General features: G+C 48.4%; 1 long non-coding RNA gene across 1 annotated transcript in view; it reads right to left on the bottom strand.

Annotated features, from left to right (window-relative positions):
- Positions 1-717: 717 nt before the first annotated feature.
- LOC123049190 (uncharacterized) overlaps positions 718-19,061 on the bottom strand; it is a 36,716-nt gene continuing 18,372 nt past the window's right edge. Inside the window, exons 2-5 of the long non-coding RNA XR_006423465.1 lie at positions 2,178-2,320; positions 2,005-2,064; positions 1,846-1,892; positions 718-925 (exon numbers count right to left, since the gene is read on the bottom strand). This is a non-coding gene — a long non-coding RNA (uncharacterized lncRNA). The remainder of the gene's footprint in view (positions 926-1,845; positions 1,893-2,004; positions 2,065-2,177; positions 2,321-19,061) is intronic.

Below are 19,061 nucleotides of genomic sequence, written 5' to 3'. Positions count from 1 at the left end.
GCCTGCCGGAGAAGAAAAAGGACAAACTCAAGCCCAAGTGGGAGGGTCCCTTCATCATTGACGAAGTTCTCACTAGAGGAGCGTACCGCCTGCGTGATGCATTAGACAATCGCCTCGAGCCGAACCCCTGGAACGCGGCCAAACTCCGAAGATTTTATGCCTTGCGCCGAAATTTCCTTCTCCCTATTGTTTCCATTACTTTTTCCTCTCTTTTCGCTTTTTTTCCTTTTAGCCTTAAAGCTTTTCATGCGGTTAAACCGTGCACCTGTGACATACACATCCTCAAACATGTACGTCCATTATACCTGGGGGCTTCTTGGACAGAAGCTTATTATTGATACTAGATCGTTGATGGTGCGCGTTGTCGTGCCCGTCTATATTGAATGCTATGTGAGAGTGTTAGAAATTTATGTACAAACATAGAGTTCATGTTAGTTTATACAGATAATAATGTGTTGGTACAAACTGATAGTGTCTCCCATGAAGCTGATAATAGTTGGTCCACAGGCGTGCGAAGGACTTTATATATCACTACAATATTGTGTTTGATTTTAGTTTTTGTGAGTACAACGTGCAGCTGTAACTATTGATGATGCAATAAATTTGTCACGTCAATTGTAGTAGTGTCTCATTGTTTGGGGTAAAAATTTGTCACGTCAATTATAGTAGTGTCTTAATTGTCTGGGATAAATTCGTTCGAACATTAAGCTAGGGACTGTCTATTCAACAATTGACTGATTTGTAATTGGTTATCATTCAAATTTTCCAACCAATAATCTGTTGACAGCTGTATGTCTGCTTTTACAGAAGAAAACGGATCGGGCTGTATTTGTGACCCGTCAAGCAACTAACAGCGACAAAAAGGTTGAACCAGTCGCCCTACTGTCCTTTCCTTGACCCGTCAAAAGCACCTGACAGGATTACACTGTACAAATGCATAAGGTTACACCGAGCAAAATGCATAAGGGGGTAAAATTACAGAGTAAAATCACATTGGCACTAGCATATCAAATTACACGGTAATTAAGTGTAAAATTACAGTTTAAATAGCAACAGATTACAGTATACATTATGGGGAAAATTACACTGCAGAAAATGGAAAAATAGGATTACAGTAAAACTACCATACAAATTACACATAAAATTATCAGTCAAATTACACAATACAGACATGGGTAAAATTACACCGGGGGAATTACATTGTAAATATTGTGTAATTACATTGTAACTACTGTGTACTAACATTGTAACTACCATACAAAATACACAGTAATTATCAGTCAACTTACTGTGTAAAAAATGGTATTTGAATTACAGTGTAGATATGGGTAAAATTACACTGTAAAAAAGGTGTAAGGTTATAGTGTAACTACCATACAAATTACACAGTAATTATCAGTAAAATTACTAAGTAAAAGAGCATCAGATTACAATGCAGGTATGGGTAAATTTACACTGTAAAAAAGGTGCAGGATTACAGTGTAACTACCATACAAAATTACACAGTAATTATCAGTCAAATTACTGTGTAACTATGGGTAAATTTACACTGTAAAAAAGGGCATTCGAATTACAGTGTAGATATGGGTAAATTTCCACTTCCCGTTCAAATTACAGTGTAGATATGGGTAAATTTACACTGTAAGAAAGGAATAGGATTACAGTTTAACTACCATACAAAATTACACAATGATTATAGGATTACAGTGTAACTACCATACAAATTTCACACTAAGTATCACTCAGTAATAAGGGCATTTAGATTACAGTTCATATAGGGTAAATTTACAGTGTAGGTACCATACAAATGACCCAATGATTAACGGAAGAGAAAAAAAGACTTACAACATTCCTTCTGCCAGCAGATGATAATTTTCTCTTCAGGTACTTTACTTCCTGATCAAGGAACAAAAAACATAAAATCATCAAACCAACATATGAAAAAATATGGAATAAAAACATCAAACTCTTCATCATCACCAGAAACATGAAAAAATGGCTTACATTATTCGGATAGAAATTGTAAAGTGCTTTATCAAACTCTTCATCATCACCAGAACAACCCTGCAAAAGGAAAAATATATCAGAAAACAATAACAAAAATTAATAAAAAAAATAAAAAAAATAAAAGAAAATGAAAATGAAAATGGAAAGAAGATAAGAAGACAAATAATAACTCCCAAAGACATAGCATTAGAACCATCATCAGCAAAATCATTAGGCACATAAGGGTCTCTCAAAGAATCAGCGCTCTCGACTGAAGAAACTAGGGGAACATCCTTGCGAGAGACTTTCCGCAGTCTACCCATTGAGATACTACCTGAAAAACAATAGAGAGAAAAAATGGGCCTCAAAATATACATAAGAGAAATTACAGGCTGACTAGCATACAAATTACACAATAAATACGGGAGAAATTACAGTGTAAAAACGCGTCAGATTATAGTGTAACTAGCATACAAATTACACAGTTACAGTGCAAAAGCGCAACATATTACAATGCAAAGGCAGCAGGCTTGTGAATTGGATGCAGGCGACAAAACAACCTTCAGCAGAAAACGTGATGTATAGATATTTTACAAGCCTCACGCCACTAGATACAGCAGTGATGGTGATATTGAACAAACTAGGAGGACAAAATCTCAGAGTTATTAGCAGAACCAAAATTGACAGACAAATTCCCAAAGAACTTCTGAAGTAGTAATTCACAGAAGCAAGAGCATCTGCTGCCAAAAACATATAACTAGTTTGCTGGGTCTTACTCGCAGATCAAGCATCAGCCACCACACATGTGTAAAGCCCACGATGCGCCTATATCTCCCACGTGTCGAGGCACGACTTAGAGGCATAACCGCATTGTGGTATTGTCGCAAGAAGGGTTATGTTCACACAATCCCATGTAATGAACAAGAATGGGATAACGAGAGTTGACTTACAATCGCCACTTCACACAATACATAAATTAATTCATACATCATCCAAAATCCACACATAGACCGACTACGGTCAAATCCAAATGAAAATAAGATAACCCCAAATGCTAGATCCCCGATCGTCCCAACTGGGCTCCACTACTGATCATCAGGAAAAGAAACATAGTAACGACCACGTTCCTCGTCGAACTCCCACTTGAGCTCGGTTGCGTCACCTGCACTGGCATCGTCGGCACCTGAAACTGTTTTGGTAGAATCTGTGAGTCACGAGGACTCAGCAATCTCACACCCGCGAGATCAAGACTATTTAAGCTTATAGGAAAGGATGGAGTAATGAGGTGGAGCTGCAGCAGGCACTAAGCATATATGGTGGCTAACATACGCAAGTGAGAGCGAGAAGAGAAGCAACGCAACGGTCGTGAAGCTAGAAATGATCAAGAAGTGATCCTGAAACTACTTACGTTCATGCATAACTCAAACCGTGTTCACTTCCCGGACTCCGCCGAGAAGAGACCATCACGGCTACACACACGGTTGATGTATTTTAATTAAGTCGAGTGACAAGTTCTCTACAACCGGACATTAACAAATTCCCATCTGCCTCATAACCGCGGGCACGGCTTTCGAAAGATAATACCCTGCAGGGGTGTCCCAACTTAGCCCATTATAAGCTCTCACGGTCAATGAAGGATAAACCTTCTCCCAGGAAGACCCGATCAGTCTCGGAATCCCGGTTTACAAGACATTTCGACAATGGTAAAACAAGACCAGCAAAGCCGCCCGAATGTGCCGACAAATCCCGATAGGAGCTGCACATATCTCGTTCTCAGGGCACACCGGATTGTCCAAGCTTCCGATAGGCGAGCCCAGAGTTGCCCCTGGTGGCCACCGGTGACTGACAGGTTGGACCAATACTCAGAGGAGCACTCGCCCGGGGGTTTAAATAAAGATGACCCTCGGGCTCGCAAAAACCCAAGGGAAAAGGCTTAGGTGGCAAATGGTAAAACCAAAGTTGGGCCTTGCTGGAGGAGTTTTATTCAAGGCGAACTGTCAAGGGGGTCCCATAAATCACCCAACCGCGTAAGGAATGCAAACTCAAGGAACATAATACCGGTATGACGGAAACTAGGGCGGCAAGAGTGGAACAAAACACCAGGCATAAGGCCGAGTGTCGTGGAATTGTCACGGCAGATGTCCTCGAGCTAGGACTTAGTCGTGGAGCCATCGCAGCTAGGAAGCTTGAAGGGGTTAATGCGGGACAAGGAACACGAGGGTTTATACTGGTTCGGCCCCTTACGGTGAAGGTAAAAGCCTACGTCCAGTTTGAGGTGGTATTGATTAGGGTTACGATCACGAGGGAGCTAAACTGCTATGCCCGGCTCTAGATGAGATTGTTCTTGTCCCTAAACCGCTGCCGGGTCGTCCCTTTATATAGGGAGGCTGACGCCCAGTAGCTCTCAGAGTCCCGGCCGGCTCATAAGAGTGTCTGGCTCGGACGCTCAGCTATTCTTGCCTTGCACTACAAGTTCTACCATGATAATGATTGTAACTACGGGCCTGAAGCCATATCCGGGTCTTAAGCCCATCTCTGGCCCACCGTCTTCAAGCTTGGCTCCGGGCTTCTGGTAATGACCATATGAGTAACCCGGCCCCTTCCGGCGGGTGACTCTAAGGTCTATATCCTCAACATTAGGCCCCAAATTGATTTGAGCCGGCTCATGTCAATCTTACATTCCTTTGACAGAAAACCTCCGGCTTACAATTGTGTGAAGGCCATAACCCGGCGTGACGTCATCCTCCGGACTCCGGATAATCCGTCATGACGTCATCTTCCATTAAGTCCGTTTTTTACTCCGCCAGATCCGCAACGGATCTTTTTCTTTACTGTCATCCCGAAAATCGAGGCATTCCGTGGGGAGATAACCACGCCGTGGTCTCCTTGATTCTCGCGCCCACTTATGAGCTTGCCTTATAAATAGGCCGGCCCGACGGGCTCTTCTCACTCTCCTTCCTTTGTCGTCTCCTTCCTCGCGCCACTGCTCCCCTGCCCGAGCTCTGCTGCTGTCGCCGCCGCGGGTCCCCTCGTCGTTATCGACTCAGGCCGCTGCATCACCCTGATCTGACCAGAGACACGCAACGACTTCCGCGACTCACCAGCCTCTGTAAGCTTCTTCTGCCCTGCTAGAACGGATCTGCGGTAGGTTTCGAGTAGTTCATCCATGTTCTTCGCCATCATCCGCAAGTTCTTTCAGTAGTTTTCATTTTTACCGCCCTCCTTGATCTTGGACCTGTATAGACCTGTCGCGGTAGCTGTTTGGTACTCATTTTAGATGCAAGCTGGTCTCTTTTGACTGCCAAAAGGTTCCATTCAAGCCCAAGAACTTCCTCACGTCTGTTTCTAGGTCTAGAAATTTTTTCTGTTGCCCGACTGTTTTGATCCAAAAAAATTACTGCGATGTGTGAAACCTGTTTTACCACACTTAGTAAAAATTGCAATCATTGAATCTCAGCGGTTTACAGTTCCGGCTTTAAAGAAACCACGCGCCGTAAAATTTTCCGGCTCACTTATAACAAGGTTGTAGACAATTTGAATTATCCTCAAGCACACCAGCAGCTTAGATAACCCGATGTACTTAGACATATATCATTAGTCCCCTCCATAAGCCGCCACCTGAAACCTTAACTTTGTAAGTCTCCTCCGGCTCATTATTAAACCGGATATTTTTCCCTGTATCATAGGTTTCCAACAGTCACCATGCCTCCCAAAGCTCCCATTACTTGCAACTGGATGAGGTCCAATGTCACCAATGAGACCCTAGCAGATTTTCTCAAGTCCGGATATCTGCCCAAGAAGGACGTCATGTCCTACCGTGCCCCTGACCCGTCAGAAGAGAGACCACAGCCAAAGGACGGGGAGGTAGTGATTTTTGCGGATCACATGAGCCGGGGCTTCGCACCGCCCGGCTCAAAGTTTTTGAGAGATGTTCTGAATTTCTTTGTCTGCGGCCTCAGGACATAGGACCCAACTCAGTGTCCAACATCTGTAACTTTCAAGTCTTCTGCGAGGTTTACCTTGGAGAAGAACCTAGTCTGCTGCTCTTTAGAGAGCTTTTTTATTTGAACCGTCAGAATGAGTGCGCCAATGGGCCAAGTCTGGAGTTAGGTGGCATCTCCATCCAGCGGCGTAGGGACTGCCTTTTCCCTTACGCTGAGCCGCCGAGCCACCCAAAGGACTGGAACATGACTTGGTTCTATTGCCAAGATACGTCACCGGCTGATGAAAGTCCGCTGCCCGGCTTTCGCCCATCGCGTCTGGAGCCGACTCACCCACTGTCAGACAAGCTGACTCAAGCGGAGCGCCAACCTCTGCTCCCCACTATCAACAAGATCAAGGCACTCCTGGGCAATGGTCTGAATGGAATCGACCTGGTCCGGGTCTGGATCTCATGGCGGGTGATCCCATTAAGCCGCCGCCCCGGCTTAATGTGTGAGTACACAGGCCGAAAAGACGACCCTCAGAGACACAGCCGCAACGATCTTCCTGAAGACGTTGCAGAGGAGATGACCAAGGCTCTCTTGAACGAGAGCCTGGCAGACTGCGGAAGGACCGGGTTAGCCCCCTTCTGCAAGACCAACCCAGCCCCAGCGGTAAGCCGCTAAGCTAAACATCTTATCTGTACATACCTTTCATCTGAATCATTTTAAGAAATCCTCATTGCACTTTGCAGGCTGATGATAAGTTCTGGTGGGTCAAGTATGACCATGAGGCGGCCAAGAAGGCCAGAAAGGCGAAGAAAGCTGCCAAGAAAGCCGCCCCTCGCAAGAAAGGAAGCAGGCCTACTGCTTCAGAGCTGATGCAATTAAGCGACAGCTCCGAGTCAGAGGTAACCCCTAAGCTTTTAAGTCCTTGCTATATTTGTTGTTTGCTGCTATCCGCCTTATCAATACTTGTTCATTGACAGGATGACACAGGCGCAAGTAACCCGGTGGTTGAAGAGGTAATGTCACTTTCCTCCGACTCGGAGCCCTTGCCAAAGCTGAAAGTCCGACGGGTAACCCGGAAAGTAAGCTTTTCACATCCTTTAGCTTATCAAGACCCTCAATTTATTTTGAAGCGACAGGTTCATGAAAGCCGGCGTCACACCCGGACCAACAAGGACGCCGACCTCTCCTCCGGGTTACCTGACGCATGAAGGAAGCGCCGAACTGAGGTTATTTCCCACTTGTACCCTTTTCATCCGTTGGCGGGTGTTATACGTCAGCCACTCAATTCTTCTGACTCAAATTATCAGGAGACCTCCCCCTCTTCCGGCGACTCTATGCAGTCGAGTCTTCCGGCTTTCAAGACCGCACCCGGGTAATGACAACCATCTCATATTATACTTGTCTGTACTTACCCTTTTTGTGCTTAACGTTTCTGTCCTTTCAGTGCCCAGGCAAAGCTCACCAAGAGAGCGAAAAAGACCAAGTCAGCCGGAGTGCCGGACTTACCTGAACCGGAGGTGACGGCTCAAGAACCGCCAGCTGCCTCCGCCCCCGAAGCCACCATTCCAACCGACAAGGCACCTGAGGCCGCTGCCCCAACTACCAAGGCAACTACAGAAGCTTCTGTTAACCCGGAGGCCTCCAGGTCGGCTCCACCAGCAGACGACCCGGACGTGGTAATCACCCGGACGGAGTTCGTTGAGCCGGGGAGACCTACCGTGCTGGCCAAGTGCTCCGCTAAGGGGGAGTTGCTGCAGCCCCACCGGGTGAACCTGGACCTCTCCGACTACACCAACCTGAGCATCGGAGAGCTCGTCTCTGGCTACATCAGCCAAGTGCACAAGAGCCGGGACGCAGAGGTTGCCATGGTGAACCAAATCCAGCAGAAGTCTGAGGTATCATTCTGCTGTCCTCTTACTTACTGCATAGTTACCTTTACCATGCTAGCCCCCAAGTCGACGACTTATGATTGAATATGTTGTAGACTTAGGTTCCGGCTTACTCAATTAAGCCGGCAGTTTGTAGATAGATACGTTCAATATGCATTAGCCCCCAAGTGCCAAGTGTCTTTGCTTGGAAAACGCTTGGGACTTATATAGTAACTGTTCATGCCATAACCCGGATGTTTATACAGGCTGTTGGCAAGAAGCTTGAAGCTGACCTTGCTGATCTCAAGAACCGGCTGAAGATGCAAGAGATGGAGACCCGGAAGGCAAATGCCAAGTTCGTGTCCAGCATCGCCGCGCAGGAGAAGCTGAAGACAGAGTTCGATGCTGAGCGGAAGGCATGGGCCGAAGAAAAGGCCGCGTTGGTGACCCGGGCTGAACAGGCGGAGAAGGCTCTCTCCAAGAAGACCGCCGAGCTCTCCGGCCTAAAGCGCCAAGTGTCCCAGATGGTGGCCGCAGTCTTTGGTAAGTCGTCTCGCGGGCTTTCATCAAGTTTAGAATGTGTATATCTCATAATTTCATCCTTGTTGGCGGCTTATCTGACTCTATTAAGCAGGTCCCAGAAGTGCCAACCTCAACCAGAGCGTGGTCACCAAGCTGAAGGCCGTGTATACCCTGGTGGAGCAGCTCTACACCGGGTCACAGCGTGCCTTAGCTGTGGTGGCCCTATCCAATGAGGTGCCGACTCACCTGGCAGAAGTCCTTCGCTGGCTCGCTGTACTGCCTCAACGGATCCAAGAGCTGCGACGGGCCTCTGCAAGAGCCGGAGCGATCGCTGCACTAAGCCGGGCCAAGGCGTTCTTGCCCGAGTTAGACCCGGCGGACATCGCCCTTGGCTATCCAAGCCTGAAGGAAGATGGCCCAGCTTTCGATCAGAAGGACTTCGCAGCTTGCGTGAAGGCCGTTCGCCCGGTGGCCACCCTTATCGGGAACGACACAGATCTGACCAAGTACCAGCCGGGTTACAATGCGGAGAATCAGAGGATTCCAACCCCTCGCTATGAAGCCCTCAACTTGATCCCGCCGGCTCGTCAGCACACTTTCGCCGCGGAGATTGACCCGGCCGGGTTAATTGACGAGGAAGCCCAATTCGAAGCTCTCAGCGGCATCGACTGGAAGTCATCAACTTTCCAGGTCTTGGGATCAGCCGGAGGAGAAGATAGGAACGAGCCGGAGACTTCAACTCAGCAAGCGTCGTAACTCGGCTGGCGGTTTACCAAACAATGCCTCACCCTTTTGGACTCAACGAGTCTTGTAATAGAGTAGGTGCAACAGTTTATCTCTGCCGTGCCATCATGCACGTATTGAATGCTGAAGTCTTTTGAAGTTATATCTTTGATGTTTCTCCGGGTCATAATCAATCCTTTGTTTTTCTTAACCTCAAAAGAGGTGCCCTTAATTATCCTGCATAGAAGGGCAAATCACAAGTCTCAAGGCGGCTTACCGCCCTGAGGATCATAAGTTTTAGATAACCCGGAATATGAATCAAAAAGGACTTGCCTTCCATGATATCCTGAATATAGCCGTAAGAACATACTTAACGGCCTGCAAGCATACTTCCGGTTTAGACAACCCAGATAAGTAGGTTGGTACCACAACTCCGGTTTACCTGTCTTATAACACCCATTGCGTTCAGCAATACTGTAAACCCAAGTTAAGCCGGCAAAGTGAGACCCGGCCGTACACACATGGAATAATCAGACAAAACTGACTATAAACTGGAAGAACTTAGGGGCTTCCGGTTCGAATACGACCAGAGACCCGGCCCAAAGGGGTTACGCCAAGATTCGAATACAATCATATAGCCCCCAGTGGGTGTGGCGATGCCAATCAAGAGGGTATCGACAGCTATGTTCTCTTTGGTTCGGATACGACCCATGTTTGAACAGGAAGCCCCCAAGTGATTTTAAGAATTGTTTAACGACACTGATTCGAATACGATCCACGTCGGTTCCCAAAGGGGTGAAACCATGATTCAAATATGATCAAGGAGAACTCCCCAATGAGCTCGGCACTTTGCCAATCAAATGGGTATCGACAGCTATGTTCTCTTTGGTTCGAATACGACCCATGTTTGAACAGGAAGCCCCCAAGTGACCTTGTTGCTTATGGCTAGATTCGAATACGATCATAAGCCGGATCCTCCTTCAAGTCATCATGTAATCTTGCAATGAAAACAACACGTGCATATTTGGAGGAGAAAAAAGGACAGAGGTCCTGCTTTATTGCTTATCATAATATATACATGGCTGAGAAATATGTACATCACGAGAACTGGTGACTCAAGTGTAGTAAGGCCGAAGCTGAGCTATGTTCCACGGCCGACGGGTCTCTTCCTCCGACTTACGTGAATCTTTATGCTCCCGAATGTCAATGAGGTAATATGACCCGTTGTGCAAGTTCTTGCTGACCACAAAGGGTCCTTCCCAAGGCGGGGAGAGCTTGTGCGCATCTGTTTGATCCTGGATAAGCCGGAGCACGAGGTCGCCTTCCTGGAAGACCCGGGTTTTAACCCGGTGACTATGATAACGGCGCAGGTCTTGTTGGTAAATCGCGGAGCGAGCTGCGGCCACATCATGTTGTTCGTCCAACAAGTCAAGAGCATCCTGGCGTGCCTGTTCATTGTCTGCCTCAACATAAGCCGCCACTCGAGGTGAGTCATGACGGATGTCACTGGGGAGGACGGCCTCTGCCCCATAAACCATGAAGAAAGGCGTGAAGCCTGTAGACCTGTTAGGAGTAGTGTTGATGCTCCATAACACGGAGGGCAACTCCTCCACCCAACAACCCGGCGTCCGTTGCAAAGGGACCAAAAGCCGGGGCTTGATACCCTTCAGAATCTCCTGATTAGCTCTCTCAGCCTGGCCATTGGATTGAGGATGAGCCACTGAGGAAACATCAAGTCGGATATGCTCTCGTTGACAAAACTCCTCCATGGCGCCTTTGGAGAGATTGGTGCCATTGTCAGTTATAATGCTGTGTGGAAAACCAAAGCGAAAGATCACCTTTTTCATAAACTGAACCGCCGTGGCTGCATCACACTTGCTAACTGGCTCCGCTTCAACCCACTTGGTAAACTTGTCAACTGCCACCAAAAGGTGGGTCTTTTTATCCTTGGACCTTTTGAAAGGTCCAACCATATCAAGCCCCCAGACCGCAAAGGGCCAAGTAATTGGGATCATCCTCAGCTCTTGAGCCGGTACGTGAGCCCGTCGCGAGAACCTTTGGCAACCATCACACTTACTGACTAAGTCCTCTGCATCAGCATGAGCCGTCAACCAATAGAAACCATGACGAAAGGCCTTGGCCACAAGAGACTTTGAACTGGCGTGATGGCCACAATCCCCTTCGTGGATCTCACGCAAGATTTCTTGACCTTCCTCAGGGGAGACACAACGCTGGAACGCCCCTGTGACACTGCGATGATGCAACTCGCCATCGATAACGATCATTGACTTAGCCCGCCGGGTTATTTGCCTGGCCAAAGTTTCGTCCTCAAGCAACTCGCCCCGGGTCATGTAAGCCAGATACGGCATGGTCCAGTCCGGTATGATATGGAGAGCCGCCACCAGTCGTGCCTCCGGGTCAGGGACAGCCAAATCTTCCTCTGTAGGCAACTTAACAGAAGGGCTATACAGGACGTCCAGGAAAGTGTTCGGCGGCACCGGCTTTCGCTGAGAGCCTAGCTGGCTTAGAGCATCAGTTGCCTCGTTCTTCCTGCGATCAATGTGCTCTACTTGGTAGCCCTGAAAGTGCCCAGCAATGGCATCAACTTCACGGCGATAAGCCGCCATGAGAGGGTCCTTAGAGTCCCACTTGCCTGATACTTGTTGAGCCACCAAGTCTGAGTCACCGAAACACCTTACCCGGCTCAAGCTCATCTCCTTAGCCATCCGAAGACCGTGGATCAAGGCCTCGTACTCAGCCGCATTGTTAGTGCAAGGAAACATCAACCGTAGCACATAATGGAACTTGTCACCTTTAGGGGAAGCCAATACAACTCTAGCCCCCGAGCCTTCCAACTGCCTGGACCCATCGAAGTGAATAGTCCAATATGTGTTATCCGGCTTCTGCTCAGGCACCTGTGACTGTCCAATCATTGATGAAATCCACCAAGGCCTGAGATTTAACAGCAGTGCGTGGCACGTACTTGATACCATGAGATCCCAGTTCTATAGCCCACTTAGCAATTCTCCCTGTGGCCTCTCTGTTTTGAATGATATCACCAAGAGGGGCAGAACTAACCACAGTTGTGGGATGACCCTGGAAATAATGCTTAAGCTTCTGGCTTGCCATGAACACACCATAAACAAGCTTCTGCCAATGCGGATACCGCTGTTTGGACTCGATGAGTACTTCGCTGACATAATAAACCGGCCGCTGAACCGGATGCTCCTTACCCTCTTCCTTGCGCTCCACCACTATAGCCACACTGACGGCTCGTGCGTTTGCCGCCACATATAATAATAAGGGCTCCTTATCAACCGGAGCAGCAAGGACTGGAGGCTCTGCCAGCTGCTTCTTCAACTCCTCAAAGGCGGTATTAGCTGCATCATTCCAGACAAAGTTATCAGTTTTCTTCATCAAATGATATAAGGGCATGGCCTTCTCACCCAAACGGCTTATAAACCGGCTTAAAGCAGCGATGCGACCCGCCAAGCGCTGAACGTCATTTATACACGCCGGCTTAGCCAGGGAGGTGATGGCCTTGATCTTCTTCGGGTTAGCCTCAATGCCTCTGTCAGAAACCAAGGAACACCAAAGACACACTTGGCCGGGTTAAGCATCATCTTGTAGACCCGGAGATTATCAAAGGTTTCTCTCAAATCATCTATCAGGGTTTCCTCTTTTATGGACTTAACCACAATATCGTCCACATAAGCATGAACATTATGTCCAATCTATTTATGAAGACAGTTCTGCACACAACGCTGATAAGTCGCCTGTGCACACTTGAGTCCAAAGGGCATGGATACATAGCAGAAGGCTCCAAAGGGAGTGATGAACGCCGTCTTCTCCTGGTCCTTAACCGCCATTTTAATCTGATGATATCCAGAATAAGCGTCCAGAAAACTTAAACGCGCACAACCAGCCGTAGCATCAATAATTTGATCAATACGGGGAAGGGCGAAAGGATCAGCCGGACACGCCTTATTTAAGTCCGTGTAGTCCACACACATCCGCCAAGTGCCGTTCTTCTTGAGTACGAGCACCGGGTTAGCCAACCACTCTGGGTGGAAGACTTCAACAATAAACCCGGCCGCTAAGAGCCGGGCCACTTCTTCACCAATGGCCTTCCGCCTCTCTTCATTAAACCGCCGAAGGAACTGCCTGACCGGCTTAAATTTCGGATCAACATTGAGAGTGTGCTCAGCGAGTTCTCTAGGTACACCTGGCATGTCAGAAGGTTTCCATGCGAAGATGTCCCTATTCTCACGGATGAACTCGATGAGCGCGCTTTCCTATTTTGGATCCAGATTGGCACTGATGCTAAACTGCTGAGATGAATCTCCTGGAACAAAATCAACAAGCTTAGTCTCATCAGCCGACTTAAATTTCATTGCCGGCTCTTGCTCTGTAGTTGGCTTTTTCAGAGAGGTCATATCTGTTGGGTCAACATTGTCTTTGTAAAACTTCAACTCCTCTGTTGCACAAACAGATTCTGCATAGGCCGCATCGCCTTCCTCGCACTCCAGAGCCACTTTCCGACTGCCGTGAACCGTAATGGTCCCGTTGTGACCCGGCATCTTGAGCTGTAAATACACATAACACGGCCGAGCCATGAACTTGGCGTAAGCCGGCCGCCCAAATATAGCATGTACGGGCTTCTTATCTTAACCACCTCAAAGGTCAATTTTTCCACCATGTAGTTGTTCTCATCTCCAAAGGCCACTTCCAATTCGATCTTGCCGACTGGATAAGCCGACTTACCAGGTACCACACCATGGAAGATAGTGTTTGACTGGCTGACGTTCTTATCAACCAACCCCATACGGCGAAAAGTCTCATAATAGAGGATGTTGATGCTGCTGCCTCCATCCATGAGCACCTTTGTGAACTTATATCCTCCCACCTGAGGAGCCACCACCAGGGCCAAGTGACCCAGATTATCCACCCGTGGAGGGTGATCCTCCCTACTCCACACTATAAGCTGCTCAGACCACCGCAAGTAGCGTGGAACCGCCGGCTCAACAGCATTCACAGCCCTCTTATGAAGCTTCTGATCTCGCTTGCACAGACTGGTGGTAAACACATGATATTGTCCACCGCTAATCTGCTTTGGATTGGTCTGATAACCCCCTGCTGTTGTTGATGACCCTGACCAGATTGCTGATTAAAGCCCCCTTGACCGTTCTAAGGATTAGAATTTGAGCCGCCGCCCGGGCCATGAAAGCCGCCGGCGCCTGAGCCGCCGCCCGGGCCATTGTAATTCCTAAAGGCCTTCATGATTGCACAATCCTTCCACAGATGAGTCGCTGGCTTCTCTCTAGAGCCATGCCTTGGACAAGGCTCATTCAACAGCGGCTCCAGCATCGGACCTGACCCGCCGCTTCGGGGAGGGGGCCTCCCCTTGCGTCGCTGGTTATTCCCTTGTGAGCTGGCGTTGGCCACAAACTCTAGGCTGCCGTCGGCCTTGCGCTTGCCTCCTCCTTGGTTCCCCGGGTTATGCTGAGGACCCTTGCCATTGCCGTTCTTCTTTCCCTTCCCTGTCCTTTCATCATCTGAAGGGGGATCCTTGGTACCATCAGAATCGGCGTACTTGACAAGAGCCGCCATTAGTGTACCCATATCATTGCAGTCGCATTTAAGTCGCCTGAGTTTCATCTTCAGGGGCACAAAACGACAATTCTGTTCCAACATTAAGACTGCAGAGCCGGCATCCATCTTATCTGATGAATGTATGATCTCCTTAACCCGGCGAACCCAATGTGTCGTAGACTCACCCTCCTGCTGCTTACAGTTAGTCAAATCCACAATTGACATAGACTGCCTACAAGTATCCTTGAAGTTTTGGATGAACCGGGCTTTCAGCTCAGCCCAAGACCCGATGGAATTCGGTGGTAGCCCTTTCAACCAAGTGCGGGCAGTCCCATCCAACATCATGGTGAAGTACTTGGCCATTGCCGCCTCACTGACCTCTAGCAGTTCCATGGCCATCTCGTAACTCTCGATCCAGGCTGCGGGTTGCAAGTCAGCTGTGTAATTAGGCACCTTCCTAGGGCCTTTGAAGTCCTTGGGTAGACGTTCATTGCGGATAGCCGGTACTAAGCAAGGGACACCCCTAGTCCTGGTAGGGATACCCACATCGACGGACATCGTCGGATAAGCCGAGGGAGTCAGGTAAGCCGTCAACTGAGGCACCTGCTCCGCCTCTTGCCGTGCTCTGTCTTGGTCTGCTGCGTGAAAGGCTCCATTGTGAGCCGGGCCATGGCCAGGGGGCGGGTCATGGCGTCGGACGTTACTTGAGCCGGTCGCTGAGACCATGTGCCGGCTGTAACTCGGGCTCCGGCCTAGACGAGGGGTCGAGTGGATCCTGTCCCGGCTGTAGGAGTACGCCTCTTGTTGTGCCAGTGCTGTCTGAAGGAGTTCTCTGACCCGGCGGGTTTCAATAGCCGTCGGAGAGTCGCCGTCGACCGGGAGAGCCGCCAGCCGTGCTGCCGCAGCGACCATGTTCTCCAGCGGGTTATTATAATGACCCGGTGGTATTGGCACGTACTTAGGCAGGGCAAGGGGCATCTGGGGAGGCCCCATTACTTGTGGCTGAATAGGGGTCCCCGACCCGGGCACTATGACCCCTGGCGGGTTACTAGACCCTGCGCCTGGCGTATTGAAGAGGTTGCGTGGATCGTAAACCGGAGGGAGTCAAGATTGGGCCTTTTGATGCCTCCTTCTCAGGACCTCATTGGCCGCGTGTTGATCCATCGTGAGCCGGAAGGACTGCGCTTGAATCAACTGGGTTTGGGCATCGAGAGCCGCCCGCTCCGTAGTCATCCTGATCCCTTCTGCTGCCAAATCCTCCTTAGCCTTCACTAGATCCAATTTTAACTGTGCCACCTCCGCATCATGCTGAGCTTGATCCGCCGGGTCAACCGTGGCGGTTAACAGGGTCGTCATCTTGTCCGTGAGATCCATTAGCACCTGAGCCGGCGAGGGCACCGGGGTTCCCGCTCCAGCAGCAGGGTTCTGAACAGGCTGTGCACCAGCCATAAAGACCCCAACCTGACTTGGCGGCTCAAACAGGTCTGGAATACTGTCGCAATCAGAATAACCCATGAGCCCGCCATCTTGAAGTTGATACAACGAGTTTGACTCATCGGTGGCCGACTCGCCGTCAGAGCCGGCGGCCGTCTCATCACCAGATCTAGATCGATCAGAGAGTCCTCCATGGATACACCCCACAAAAGCATGCCTTAAGGCAGGCCGGGCCCGGGCGGGTCGTGCACGCTGAGCCGTCTCGATGAGGTCGGCGCAGAGATCCGGCTCAGGGCCCGGCTCACCAATCTTTCCAATGAAAATGTGAATTCCGCCGAAGGGGACCCGGTACCCGTACTCAATTGAGCCGGCGTCGGGGCCCCAGTTTGCATCGTTGATGTAGAGCTTGCCGCGACGACTCTTGGTCATCCGGCCCACAGCGTATCCCTTGAGCCCTTCGAAGCTGCCCTTCAACAACTCAAATCCACCGTGCGCTGGCCCCATGGTGGGCGCCAACTGTCGTGGAATTGTCATGGCAGATGTCCTCGAGCTAGGACTTAGTCGTGGAGCCATCGCAGCTAGGAAGCTTGAAGGGGTTAATGCGGGACAAGGAACACGAGGGTTTATACTGGTTCGGCCCCTTACGGTGAAGGTAAAAGCCTACGTCCAGTTTGAGGTGGTATTGATTAGGGTTACGATCACCAGGGAGCTAAACTGCTATGCCCGGCTCTCGATGAGATTGTTCTTGTCCCTAAAACGCTGCCTGGTCGTCCCTTTATATAGGGAGGCTGACGCCCAGCAGCTCTCAGAGTCCCGGCCGGCTCATAAGAGTGTCCGGCTCGGACTCTCAGCTATTCTTGCCTTGCACTACAAGTTCTAACATGATAATGATTGTAACTACGGGCCTTAAGCCATATCCGGGTCTTAAGCCCATCTCTGGCCCACCGTCTTCAAGCTTGGCTCCGGGCTTCTGGTAATGACCATATGAGTAACCCGGCCCCTTCCGGCGGGTGACTCTAAGGTCTATATCCTCAACACCGAGCCTTCCACCCTTTACCAAATATATAAATGCATTAATTAAATAAGAGATATTGTGATATTCCAAAGAATCCATGTTCCAAACATGGAACCATCTTCAACTTCACCTGCAACTAGCAACGCTCTAAAAAGGGCTGAGCAAAAGCGGTAACTTAACCAAATAACGGTTTGCTAGGAAAGGATGGTTAGAGGCTTGACATGGCAATATGGGAGGCATGATATACCAAGGGGTAGGTAGCGCAGCATGGCAAAAGAACGAACAACTAGCAAAGCAAAAATAGAAGTGATTTCGAGGGTATGGTCATCTTGCCTGCAAGGTTCTCGGAGTTGTCGAAAGCTTGATCCTCGTAAGCGTACTCAACAGGTTCCTCGTTCACGAACTCGTCTCCCGGATCTACCCACAACAAGAACACAAGCAAACGGAACCACAATCAATCACGGGAAATGCACAAGCAACATGATGCAAAACATGTATGATATGCGAGATGTGGTATGCGATGCATATGCGTGCTCCGGAAGAAAAATGATGAACAAGGCAGTAGCTTGGCAAACCAAGCATGCCACTGGAAAGATGAGATTATTTCGGTCGAAATCGATATAAAGATCGCCGGAAACGGATGCACGGTTTGCAAACGGCAAGCAAAACAAGAATGACACTATTCTGCGATTAACAGCATGATAGCACTTAGAATGCAACAAGTAACTATGCTATAGCAATCCAAAATAGCAACAAAGCATATGGAAGTAATCTACAGGAGATGCTTGATAAAAGATGAACACTGAGCTACGGCTAGATCACAACATAACAGGTTCAAACAAGCATGACAAAGGTGCAAAAGATAACAGGTTCACAGACTTGGTGAAATTACTGGACATGCCTGAAACAGCATCAGGTAGCAATGTTCAGAGCAAGAACTCAACATGCTACAGGAACTTAACATAACAAAACAAGGCATGGCATTAATCTACTAAATGTATAGGACAAAATTCCCTTACTGACCATAAGCCAAACAGGACCAGAAGATATGATGGCAACCATGTAAACATAGCAAGTTTCGTTAACAGGTTTAAGACTTGGTAGAAATTAGAACATGGCAGAAACAGACATTATGAGGGCATCTTGGTTAGCTTGATTCACTCACCACAAGGCAATGCATGAGAAAAAAAGCCTACCTACAGCAAGATGGCATGTTTATGAAGCTATCCATGGCAAAAGCAAGTACATAGCATGTATGAAACAACTACAATAACCTTGGCAAAATTGAATATCATGTTAACAATCTGCCAGAAATATTTTATAGCAAAAGTAGAGCAAGATTGAGTCATGTTAGGGTACTCCATAATTTCAAACAGGGACATGGATGGATAGAGTACAACTATATCTACAAAACATCCTTACTGAACATCACCAGAAGGAGCATGGATCTCTCTGTAGCCACATGGATACATAGCAAAAAAATAACAGCAGTCACAGACTTTGTAATAGCAAAATTACGAAGTCCCTGAAAACAGAAACATCACGAAGCCTAGTTTGCATGCTTGTGCTAGTCACCACAGAGATCACAAAAATACATGGCATACACCTCTGTAAAGATGGCATGGCATATATCAAAACACATGTAGAGCTCATGCCCATAAGATGCACACATTAAATGCAACAAAAATAACAAATCCTCATGTTCTGATAAGTAACAGCAGGTAACAGTATATAGCACTCTTGCACCAGAGATTTGGGCATAAAGATGGACTCAAATGAACATGGCATAATGCAACAAAATGAAGAGCCTCTCGAGACGAACATTTTGATATATTACACGCACGAAACAGAGCTATATGCAGAGAGTTATGATGCAATGAACAGGAGCATGTAATGAAAAAGATCTGGGACTGAGAATTTTCGGGGGGGAAGAAAAGTCAACCTCCGGTCCAGCCTGATCTAGGGTTCACGCGCGGGCCGAGGTTCGTC

This window comes from Triticum aestivum, chromosome 2D (assembly GCF_018294505.1).
Source record: "Triticum aestivum cultivar Chinese Spring chromosome 2D, IWGSC CS RefSeq v2.1, whole genome shotgun sequence".
NCBI classification, from domain to species: domain Eukaryota; kingdom Viridiplantae; phylum Streptophyta; class Magnoliopsida; order Poales; family Poaceae; genus Triticum; species Triticum aestivum.
This window is presented reverse-complemented; position numbering and strand designations above follow the sequence as displayed.